This window comes from Triturus cristatus, chromosome 2_1 (assembly GCF_964204655.1).
Source record: "Triturus cristatus chromosome 2_1, aTriCri1.1, whole genome shotgun sequence".
In the NCBI taxonomy this organism is placed as follows: Eukaryota; Metazoa; Chordata; class Amphibia; order Caudata; family Salamandridae; genus Triturus; species Triturus cristatus.
Window position 1 is genome coordinate 1072225724 of NC_140581.1, and position 12837 is coordinate 1072238560.

General features: G+C 45.0%; 1 protein-coding gene across 3 annotated transcripts in view; it reads left to right on the forward strand.

The window, feature by feature from the left end:
- The first annotated feature begins 6921 nt into the window (after positions 1-6921).
- The window catches only part of NFKB1 (nuclear factor kappa B subunit 1), a 272410-nt gene continuing 266494 nt past the window's right edge, over positions 6922-12837 (forward strand). For all 3 annotated transcript variants that reach the window (XM_085636087.1, XM_085636099.1, XM_085636094.1), the window contains exon 1: positions 6922-7249. The gene's annotated coding sequence lies outside the window, so the exon portion shown is untranslated. The remainder of the gene's footprint in view (positions 7250-12837) is intronic.

The window sequence follows — 12837 nt, forward strand, 5'->3', positions numbered from 1 at the left end:
CAAAGCAGTGTGCTGCTTTGAATTTTTCCAACCTGAAGTCCTCTGCTTCCTGACTACATACCCTTTTCATTTTCCACCATCTAAACATCCCTCTGCAACAGCATGTTTGTCCCGTAATTTATCATATAACTTCAAACTCTTATTACAAAAAATCTAATTTTCAAAGATGTACGTAGCTCGTGTTATGCCTCGTGGCTCATCTAGCCACAAGGCAATGCAGCACAGTCATCACCTGCATGCATAGTGGCCATGTGAACTCAAGTGGTCATGATGGACTATGTCATTAGGAGATGGCGGTGCAAATTCAATACTAACGTTCTGAGTGAGGTAAAGCAAAGGTAAGGTAAGCTGCAGTGTGTCTTACCACTAATTTCGTATGTGGCCATTTATAAAGAGGATGTGAGGAGCAGAGAACACACTTCGAGGCACTTTAGATGTTCCACTGTGTTTATGCTGGTATTCAGTGGGAAATTTAAAGAAGAATCAATGACAGTGGGCGCAGCTCGATATTCTTCAATGCTATCACCAGCTGCAAATAGTTTAATTGAAGCCAAGATGGAGCACTTCTAAAAATCATGTTTTCGGGCTCTCCCCTTAAGTGTGGGTTCAATGCATTCCACAATCTAGAGCCCAGGTCTCCATGTTTAATCCGATTGAACGCTCATTGGGTAACAAAGTGTGCTGATGCAGAAAGCAGGATTCTGTATGGTATTAGACTTTGAAGGCATGTGTATCTTAACCATCTACCTGAATAGGACTTGTTGATGGAGCTTATGTCCACTGAGAACCAATGTAGTGTTTTTCAAGCTGGCGTTTGTGCTCATGCACCTTTAGGTGCGGGCACAGTCTGACAGCTCAACTCAGCGGAGAGGACTTTGCAACCCGTCAAAGAGCTTATTTGTGAGCCTGGTGCACTTGATGGTGTAGTAACGAAAACGTGCATTTGCGTTTCAAATGTCCGATCCTGCAGCAGCACACTTACAAAGCCCACACATCATGTGTGGGCTTTGTAAGTGTGCTGCTGCAGGATCGGACATTTGAAACGCAAATGCATGCACGTTTTCGTACATGCCAACATTTCAAAAGAGCAAAGTGGGAGATGTAAAAAAAAAAAAAATCGGGAGAATGGGGCCTTGAATCGGGTTACTGTCATGTGTGACACATGACAGTAACCCGATTCAAGGCCCCATTCTCCCGATTTTTTTTTTTTTACATCTCCCACTTTGCTCTTCTGAAATGTTGGCATGTACGAAAACGTGCATTTGCGTTTCAAATGTCCGATCCTGCAGCAGCATGCACTTCCAAAGCCCACACATAACGTAACCCGATTCAAGGCCCCATTCTCCCGCTTTTAGCAGCAATGTAGATGCATGTCCGCACCACCTAGAATCTCAACAGAGAACAGAATCTAATTTACCTTTCTCGACAAACACCACGGTCACGATGGCACTGGCAGTCACGTCAGTCACGAGTCCTCGACGACCGTCACACGAGTCACGACGGGTCCGGGAGAGCTGACACACACTGTACACCGCCGCCACGAGGTGTGTATGCAGACAGTGTGGCACCGCGTGCGTGATGACGCGACGGACTGCAGAGAGTGCGCTGCGCACCTCATGGCCAATCACTGTCACTGTGTTCAGACATAAGCCACAGTGATTGGCCATAGTTGCGCGGCACCCAATGCAATTTCGTCCTAGGCTGTCGCGCGGGGTCTGAGACTGTCTCAGGCTCTCAGCCAATCCAGAGACGCTGCATTAGCAGCGCCTGCCCTGGATTGGCTAAAGAGCACGGATAGTGCTCGCCCGGATACCGAGAGAAGGGGCTGCTGCATGAGGCAACCCTCGGCCTCTCGGCCCCCTCCTCTCAGTATATAGTACATGGCAGACAGTGCGGCGAATGCGCATGCTCGTGCTTGTCGTGAGACAAACTCGAGCATGCGCAAATACATTGCGAGCCGCTGTCAGTCAGTGTCAGTGCTCGCCCCCCAGCCCCACCCCCTTGATATCCCGACTCCCGGCCACTACACAGTAAGAGGCAGAGCTGAGCTTAATTGCTGGATTTGCTGCAAGCACACCGCGTTGCGTGCGTGCGTTAAGTGGGGCTCCGCCCCTGCACCCCGATGGACGCACCGCCACTGAATACATATATTTATATATACCTTGTGTGGATCTTCTTTGATTTAGTAATTCAAGAGGTTATAATCTGGTAAACCAAGCTGCTTTACACTCCTTCAAGACTTAGCCTGAAGGCTGCTCTCCATAGCTACCACTAGGATAGCTTTCAATAAAGGTCGTCTTTAAACCTATCATCAATAAGGGTTGTTTGTACTGGTACAAGGTGCCCACTATAACTAGTGGACAGCATAAACCAGGCCAACTTCTCACAATCTGCATGGTACATGTTCTTTGCAGCAGGCACATTAACCCTCTGAGCTACCTTTCCATGAATCAAAACTTCCACTAGACAAAATGATCTCTCTCTAGGAAGAACATTAAATACCAGATCCATCATGATATTTTTATTGTTGCCGAAAATTGCTGGAGGCCAGGAAGGAGGCAGCAAGCGCTTTTAAAACCTTAATATACTTGCAAACATAATGCCTCCACCGAAAGTCAGCACCCGGTGCAGTCACACCGGTTGCACTGCCCTAGAGCTGGCCCTTCTAAAGGGTCCTAGGACCACAGTGACAGAGTCACTGTTGTTCAAGGCGGTGCTGCTTCATAGGCCTGACCGCAAGACTGGAGGTGAACTTTAGTATGGATTGTGGTGGACAAGCCTTGAAAGTTAAACTACACTTGTCATGCTAGAGTCCACCTGCTGGTGCTACGACACCAGGGTTTCTAAGGTCTTGCGCAGCCTTCTAAGGTCTAGCATAGGAATGTGCTCCCTCAGGAGAGTGGTCTGGTGGACTGGTTATTAAGGCTGAACCTGGTTCTCCAGTTCCAAATTCAGTAGCTCTGGCCATAGTGCCACATCCTCTTCCCCACTGAACACCATACTGCCCCACTGAGAAAAACTCACACTGCCTTCAACTACAACCCAATTGTTGCTGGCACATAGATGCGGCTCAATTTAAATTACGAGCTAGACAAGAGCGATATGTGGCCTACAAAAAAAAGTAACAACATCCTGGAATAAGCAAACACTCATAGGGAATGCTAAATTTAGCAAACCATGTGAAATGTAAGCAGGAACAACATGGTTACCTTAACGCCTTTACACTCACTATTCAGAAATCAGTGAGTGCTTTTGCCTGAAAAGTTAAGGACATGACCACAGGGCCCTGAATGGACCCATTTCAATGTCCGTTGCTTATATCCTTACAAAACGTAAGCAGTATGGTAAAAAGACCACATTCCTGGACGCAGAGCTGCAGTACACATTTTGTTTTCCGATCCACACATCCAGTACCTCCAGGATTGGTGCACTAGTTGCAAGCACAGGGAAAACAAAGATAAGAAAACAACAATAGCGCTTCACTGACAAACTCTGTAAAAAGTGGCGCTAATGTGTTTGGGTGTGAATAAAATCAATCTGGCCAGTTTGCTACCACTCTGTCTTACTTTATTTAGTTATTTTTCATATGTTTAACCTTTTATTCCAGATGCTGCACTTTTGGAATTAAAATACGACATTTCCAGCAAAAATGTTTTCTTTTTTGGATCCATTTCACAGGGGAGCAAATAAAAGAAAGGAGAGGAAAGAGAGTGAAAACCCCGTCTTGAAGACTCGGTTTTCAGTAAGAGAAAAACTGCTAGACAGAAAGAGAGGGACGAAGGAAAGGGGGGCGGGGGGTAGCTGAAGCGGCAAAGCAGATGTGGACACTGTATTTTTCTTCTCCGGGCAAGAAGGAAAAGACAGAGTCCTGTTACTTCTGTGCCTTCCCGCCCGACTGGTTATTAAGGCTGAACCTGGTTCTCAAGTTCCAAATTCAGTAGCTCTGGCCATAGTGCCACATCCTCTTCCCCACTGAACACCATACTGCCCCACTGAGAAAAACTCACACTGCCTTCAACTACAACCCAATTGTTGCTGGCACATAGATGCGGCTCAATTTAAATTACGAGCTAGACAAGAGCAATATGCGGCCTACAAAAAAAAGTAACAACATCCTGGAATAAGCAAACACTCATAGGGAATGCTAAATTTAGCAAACCATGTTAAATGTAAGCAGGAACAACATGGTTACCTTAACGCCTTTACACTCACTATTCAGAAATCAGTGAGTGCTTTTGCCTGAAAAGTTAAGGACATGACTACAGGGCCCTGAATGGACTCATTTCAAAGTCCGTTGCTTATATCCTTACAAAACGTAAGCAGTATGGTAAAAAGACCACATTCCTGGACGCAGAGCTGCAGTACACATTTTGTTTTCCGATCCACACATCCAGTACCTCCAGGATTGGTGCACTAGTTGCAAGCACAGGGAAAACAAAGATAAGAAAACAACAATAGCGCTTCACTGACAAACTCTGTAAAAAGTGGCGCTAATGTGTTTGGGTGTGAATAAAATCAATCTGGCCAGTTTGCTACCACTCTGTCTTACTTTATTTAGTTATTTTTCATATGTTTAACCTTTTATTCCAGATGCTGCACTTTGGAATTAAAATACGACATTTCCAGCAAAAATGTTTTCTTTTTTGGATCCATTTCACAGGGGAGCAAATAAAAGAAAGGAGAGGAAAGAGAGTGAAAACCCCGTCTTGAAGACTCGGTTTTCAGTAAGAGAAAAACTGCTAGACAGAAAGAGAGGGATGAAGGAAAGGGGGGCGGGGGGTAGCTGAAGCGGCAAAGCAGATGTGGACACTGTATTTTTCTTCTCCGGGCAAGAAGGAAAAGACAGAGTCCTGTTACTTCTGTGCCTTCCCGCCCGACACGAACGCCAGGAACCCCGATCTTTATTTATAGGCGGTGGCGAATTCTTGCGTCCTGAGACGCATTTTCAAAATAAAAAAGTAGGGGAACGGACTCCTTGGAATTGAAGAAGTAGGGGTACGCCGTGCCCTGCCGTTCCCGCCCACTTCAACCACTGGGGTTGCGCCTTCTGGCTCTGCTGTTTTCTTCCTTTTGTTTTCAGGTTGCAGTGTCTTGGGGGCCTTCTTCTTTCCCAGGTTTAGGGCCGGGCGTACCTCCGTGTTTCAGTCCACTGTGTTGGGACTGGCCTGTCTTTCCTGTTTGTTTGCCCTTCCTTTAGGCGCCTTGTTGTGATGCTCTGGGCTGCTGCTTGGAGAGTTGGCCGGGTTTATCCTTGGCTTGGTATGCCTCATTGCGTAATGAAGATAAGCAAGAGGAACGTGGAGGTAATGTTGATATTACTTACTGGTAATCACATTACTCCTAGTCCTACTCTTGCTTATCTCCATTACGGCTCACCCTCCCTCCCGGTGGTCTGGCCAACTGTGTGTACAGTGGCTTGGTACGTACAGGTATTTTGGAGGGGGCGGTGCCTTTTTATATTGGTGGGGGTTCAGGTCTGCTTCGAGGTTCATTCCAGGGGGAGTTACTGAGCGGAGAGCAAGACAAGCTTGTCTTTATTCCAACCTCTAAATCTATGGTACTAGGAATGGATAGTAATCATTTGTACTGTAAAACAAGTAATAGGTTTCCAAGGGGCCTGCGAATAGGAAGGCTTCTGAAGACCTAATTTCAAGGCTTTAAGTGGGCCGGGTCTCATCGGTGCTGAGCACCGGCAGTTTTTTAAAGGGGGCCTCGAAATGGGTCTATATCAGGCTCTGTTTTGTGCCCTGGCACAGGCGGTCCGTTTTTTTGCTGGACTACAGTGACAGCAGGCACATCATGTGAGCGTGCTCACATTGCTCACTTCTCACTAGTGGAGAAGTTATGGTATGACGTCATGCCAGGTGAGCGTTGTAGGGGAAAGGGAATCCTTTAAAGAAAATCATTTTCTCTCTGGGTTTCCCTTCTCTTTTTGAAACACAGGAGCAGCAACATTGTTGTGGTGTCACCTGGGCTTTAAGTGGAAGCTTTTTCAATGTTATATACAAGCCATAGTTGCTGCTTATTTATCTTATGCAACTAACAACCATCGACAAAGCCAATAGTCCTGGCTTGTTGTAGGTATGATGTTACTTGTATCATATATCTGGATGCAATAACAGAAACAGCAAACTACATGTCGGGCGGCACACTATGCTTAGCACAGATTTGTAAGCACGTGTTTTAAGCCACGCCCTTAATTATGTTGGTCACGCCCCTTTGAGAGACACCACCCCCCCCCCCCCGTTTTTTCATCCCATTTAAAGCCCTTCCTACGTTAATCTGTGCGCGAAACGGTAAAATCTAACGAGCATAACGTAAACAACCCGCCCTACCCATCCACATTATCACTTGTTTGGTTTACTCTCTTATCATCTGACGTGAGCTTTTGTATGACTGAAAAACAGATTCCGAAATAATAACAGTGGTAGGAATCACGTATAATAATGAGTTCACTATGTTGTTCCTATTCTTTTTGTTGGCCCCTTCATTTTATATTTTTCAACTGACCTCTCTTTCTAACTGCCTTCACCTCTCACTCTTCTTGTTTTAGCTTCCTACGTCTCGCAAATACCTTTTTATTTCATCCCTCCTCTTTTTTGTATCTCTTAATCAACGTCTAGTCTTTTAACTTATTTCAGCACTTATTCCTATGCTTTCTCCACCCTCTGCCAATTGCTCATCTTTCTCTCGTCTCTCGATTATCTTACCTATTTTTCTTGTCTCTTTTGCCACTTCCGCCCTCCTGTTTATCTCTCTTCTTTATTCTTCCTTCCCCTCCTCCCCTTTCCTCTCTCCATGTACCCCTATTTCGCATCATCTCCATCCTACAGTTTTCCCCTGCTGTCACTTTACGTTTCTCCCTGCCCCTCGTTGCGTCAGAGGGAATTTCCAGTCAGGAAGTAAGACCGTCCGCCAGTCTCAGTGCAAGGGCCGCCTCTCACTGAGCTGCAGCAGCGGCAGCAGGAGACAGGGGTGGCTAGAGCCGCTACCCTCCTACAATACCCCGCTTGTGCGCCCTAACCCGGTGAAGAGGCTGGCTGAAGTGCCCCCCGCCCCGGGGCGCCCCTCACCTGCTCAGTGCTAAGCGACATGCGGCGGCACAGCTGCTGACGGCTCCCCTGCCATTACCAGCAGCGCACTGCCTCAACCCGCGTGTTCTCCCTTTGGGGGGCTTCCACCGCTGAACCCTCGCCCGGGTCGCCTCAGTGACCGCAGCACTGAACGGGCAGTGTCAACTCACCGCACGGTAAGTGTTTTCCGGCTCGTGGGGCTTCGGGCTCCTCGGTGTGTGTGTGTGGCACGCTTGCAGCGTGCGTAAGGCTTCAGCCCGAGTTCACGTTCAAAGTCGCTCTAGCACTTACTTCCTCCTTTGAAGGCGCGCGCTGTCTGCCTCGGCATGTTGTCCACTCTGCATAGCGAGGATTCTTGGGTGAAAGGAGAGCCCCCCCCCCCCCCCCCCCCAGGGCGTAGGACTCCCTCAGAGGTGTATCAGGGACCAAAACCCGTGCTTCAGGAGTGTTGGCTTTTTTTTAAATTGCCCTTGGTTTACTTTAGTATGACCTGCTGTCTGCTGAGCACTTGTAAACACTGGTGCGTTATTTATTCTGTGAGCCACAGTGTTGGTTTTTTGGGGGGCGGGGAGCGAGGGTCAGGAGAGATGTTTGTCAGTAGTAAAGAATATGTTATGTCTTTTTTTTTACTCCTGTGCTGCCTATGAGTAGGTCTCCAAGTGAGGGAAAGGATGGCTCCAAATAACGCTCAAGGTCCTCAAACCATTCTGAGTAAATAATCCCACTTTTAGGGAGACCATCACTAGCGTGTTTCCAGTCATGCAGATAACATATCTGCAATGTTTTAATTGCTGAATATGCTCAGACCTGCCAGTTTTATAAAATAACTATGAGAAAATTATAGTCATTCTGAGATGCACCCTAATATATATTTGTACATGGGATCATGGCATAAAAAAAGTTTAAAGTCCCCTGCCCTAAGGTGCACGATTTGTCAGAAAGTCCAATCTTTCCACCGTATATCACAGTACATTTTATTCCCACACCTACCACGCCCCCTTCCTTCTGCGACCAATGAGTACCGCTGCGGATGCTGCATCTGTGGGCGGCGATCGCTCCTACCTATCTGTCATGAAGTACTGACAGCATTTACGGCTGTCGACGTCACGGACTCAGCACTTCCATGTTGACGTGTGTTGTTTCCTATGAGGAAGTGCACCGTGCACGTCACATTATCATGACCAGTTCTCTGTGGGGTCATGTGTGAATTTGCATTCATGAACGTGTGATACATTTGTTGTCTGTTTAAAATATGTACACTGTTCATTTCCTAAATAAAGCACTTCACGGCACACGTTTGGAATATAACAAGGTCTTGGATACAGCATTATTGCCACCAGGCATCGCTTTGTGATAGAACTGAGAAATGTTTTAGTTCTGTATAGAATTCTGACCTCGCGAGCTTCTGCAAGACGCAGGCATCAAACAATACGCAATTACGATTGAGGCAGAAAGAAGTAAAACATGTACAGTCGCTGTTATTTACCTCCTTGGCCTGTGAGTTCAGCCTCGTAGACTGGTTGGTTATAGGCTACTGAAGAAAAAGTACACATTTATCGGTTAAGACACAACATGGAGAAGTAAAGTTTACGAATATCACATGTGTTAGCAGCTGTTTGTACACGGCTGGTGCTCTCCTCAGGTGTTTAATATAAAACTATTATAGTTAGTCTAGTAGGTGTGAAAATATTTTTAGCAATCACACGGGGGCTTAGCTTCGGGGGGTGGGGGGCGGCCTTACATCCCCCCAAAAATGTGTACTCTTTAGTAAATAGTTGGGTAGAGGTGCTGTCAGTTGTGTCTGGTGAAATGTCTGTTAGATTTCACCTGAGATTTTTACATGCCCCACAATAACAAAGGCATACAAACACGCGCGGACACACACACCCTCCTCTCTGTTTTGAAGGCCTTCAAAAATGTTGTGTTTTAAGTGCCCCTGAAAATCCGCCCTCCTCTCTCTTTCCTTATATTTCCTCATGTCCTGCTTCTCATATACTGCATGTAAACAAGATATGCCAGCTTGATTGTTGGCAAATCAGAAGCTAACCCCCCCTCCCCAAACTTACTGACGAAGCTACGCTCCTGTATTCATATAAATGGTTATTGTTGTAATTCTTTCATTTGACTCTTCCTCATCCCTCTCTTAACATTTCTCGGTTGAGCCCACCAGCCCCCCCCCCACCACCCACCCAGCAACACCTACAGCAGGCACCATTTACTGCTGTCAAAAAGTGCACTCCTCGCCTACAGGGTAGGATACACCCAAGACCACCCTATTCCTAGAAACCCATTGTTGGTAATTCTCACATGGTAAACACATTTTTTTCAGGCTGGTACTCCAGGCCCTTTCTGACTCGTGTCACTGGGCAAGCCGTGTATATATCATTCATTTCAACTAAGGACTAGAACCATTTTGGTTACAAACCCCCATTTGCGTCCAAAATGGAATTACCAGTGGAGGGGCTATTTATACGCTCCAGTGTTTCCTCCTGCAATTTATGGCTGGTAATCCATGCTGCAAATCACTCGAACAAGGAGAGAAAAATGCTAGTTTCCACACTCAATAATTAGTGAATTCATGTGCAGTTTGCACTTAAGTCCCACTTCTGAGCTGTCGTATTCTGAATCTGGTGCAACCTGCACACCTGCTAATGAGCACGGTTTCTATGGAAGTGAAGGAGCAAGCTATTACCACTGGATCGTCGAATATCTTCTTTTTAGGCTTTGATTTTCAGAATTTAGTGAGTTATTGCAGATATTGCAGTGGAATAAGAACCCATATTGTTACATGTGAAATAAGGGAAATGTTTCATGGTTCTTTGTGAAATACAGATCTTTATCGTTGTAATCACAGTCCCCAAACCACTATGCAAAGCTTTAACTTTCAGCTATTAGGATTGGAGTACATGGCATGGAGGACCACATTTTGTTATACGTTTTTCATAATTATGTGGTAAAAAATACAAATTATGCAGTGATCTGGTGGTAATATTTTCATCTGTTTTAGCTAAACAAAGTTTTGGGTGAAATCTGTAAATGTTGCAAATTTTGCAACAAATCATATGGAAAATCCAGTATATCTATATGTGGTAAAAGCTGCAGCCAGGCAATCAGATAATCCTTCAACATGTCCATTGTTTAACAAAAATTTAGTAATGAAAGATAATCCTAATTATTCTAATCGTAATCAGTGCACATTTGTAGCTGCAGCTAGAAGAAGACAGTTTTTTTTTCAAGTAGCTAACTTCCCCAACCCTAACACGTAATATAAAAATACATAACGGGTAGCATTTGTAATATTGTCCTGTATTGCCAAATCCGCTTTCTGGGGCATTTAGACACACTACCTTCGGCGTTGAGGTTTATGTTGTCACCACAACCTCTATTGAACCTTATCACACAGTTACTTATTATGCATGCTTTCTCTCTTTCATATATACATATAGGTACATACAGATGTGCAGAATGTAACATTCTGTTTATTACCATTGTTGTGTGTTAGGGGGAAGGCCCTAACTCACAAAAGGCAAGCCTTTGGGTCGCGATACCCCTCGTCCTCCCAGTAGTAATACATGTGTGAATGTGTTTATTATCACAGTTGCTTCAGATAACTTGCTACTGTCCCACATTTATTTTCACCACTATGTCATAAATATTATAAATATGTATGCATATATTTTTAAAGCACTAGTTCAAAATTAGGTTCATATAAAAATGTATAGGGTAATCCCTACATCACACTCCACATGAAGTCAATCCTGTTAACCACTGCTTATCTGCGTTATTAAGAACAGATTAAACGACCAAAAGCAAGCAATTGATTGAGATTTAAATGTTTAGATGTCGCAAACGAGGCAATTATCAGAAATTTTAAGACAGACAACAGGAAGAATCCAAAGCTGAAATTTGATAAGCAGCCCTGTGGTAAAGGTTGTTTTACTTCATCAAGATAACTGGCAAACTCAATCACACTTTTGTAGACATATAACCATGAGTGGGCTATTGGGGGGGGGGGGGGGAGAGATATCTTCAATTTCTGAGCTCTCGACCATAATAAATAAGCCTTTGTCAGGCTGACAGTCCCATTCAGCTCAGCCTTCCTTGGATCCTCCCATAATAGACTGGGACGGTCTCTTTTAGAGCTAATCAACTTCGGGATGACATCTTAGTCGCCCATGTTTGAACCTGGTGTAAAATAGGTTTCAAAGCAACCAGAGAAGCAGTGTTTACTAGTCCAAGCTAAAAAATACCTGAACAGTAGGGGCGCTAGAGGGAAGTAATAATGCTGTTTTTGGAAATAATTCCCCCAGAGGATAATATTTTGCAATTGACTCCTCCAATTAACTCTGATCCCCAAACTGCAGCCACTCTAATCAACTGCTTGTAAATTTCGAAAGAGGGGGCGATTATATTCCCTCGTATTTAGATTGTAGGGGTATAATTGTGCCTTTCCTTTGGATAAGTGAGAGACTACTTCCCTCACCTGGCTTCAACATCTTGCATCATCGCCCAGCTTCACACTTAGGCAAACAAAATCCCAGGCTTAGCGAAGCGGGGTTGTCACTTAAGCCCAAATTAGACTTGCAATTAGGTGGGGTTTATACACAATGCATTTAGATTTCAATATATTAATGGATGTACCTTTCATGTCAAAAAGTATTAGAGGTGATATTACAAAGGTTGTGAAGCCCCATTCAGGTTCTAGACAATAATATAGTGTTGTCCACAAAAAGTAAGGTTGAAACCTGTTCTCAGCCAGTAGGGGTGCAGCATTAATGCAGTCAACCATACAACCAGCCAACAGTGGCAGTTGGGCCCAGACCTCAACTCTTATTCAGAGTTGTCACCAAGGACAAATCGTTGGCAAGCGCATCACACTGGAAAAATTGTTTAGCTCCATAGAAACAAGTTTCCCAACAGGTGCAATCACTCTATTTTCATTAGTGATAGCAGGCTTACGGTAATATCCACTGGTTACGTGTATCATGTCCAGATTATCCTCATCCAGTCAAAGGCTATAACTGGATTCAGCTCTGCTTGCCTTGAACAGAAGATAATTCTGCACATGTTACACAGCATCTGGTGCAGTAGCTGCTCCCGGATTGGGTGAGGGTAACGGGCATGCAGGGAAAATAAGACATTTTACTTTTTGACTACCACTAATGCAATAAGCATCCAGCAACTCGGCAGCCGCATATACGCATGGGGGCTCACAAAAATGCACCCGCCACTCAAGTATCTAAACATTACAAGCACACACACATCTCCTATTTAAGGGGAATTAAGAGACCAAGTCTTATTCAGACTACACTTATTTTATCAAGAAGACTCGGTAGGTAGTCTCCCCACTTCGGAGTCAAGTGGAAAGGCCTCTTAATCAGCTTCCTCCACCCGTTAGTTATGTCATGGGCTGGTTACATGGACAGTAGTCACCCATGATGAAAGAAACATTTGCTTTGGGGGGATCCTCTGTAGTTCAGCATAGTATGAAAGTAACATAGCTCATCAGGCTGGGGACATTTCCTGTGCAGGAGAACATAGAGTATCAACCAGAGTGACGAGATGAGGAGCCGAACTGCACATGGGTATCACACTGGGTACTTTTGTTCACAAACACCAATTCTGCATCACCGTCTGCAGTGGTGGGTGGAATTAGGCAGTGTATTTTATCTTCTCGTATTTGGTGACGATTCTCTCTTGTACTAAGAGGTGGGAGTGTGAAAGATGAGAACCCAGTGTTCTGATTACAGCCCGTACCCGTTGG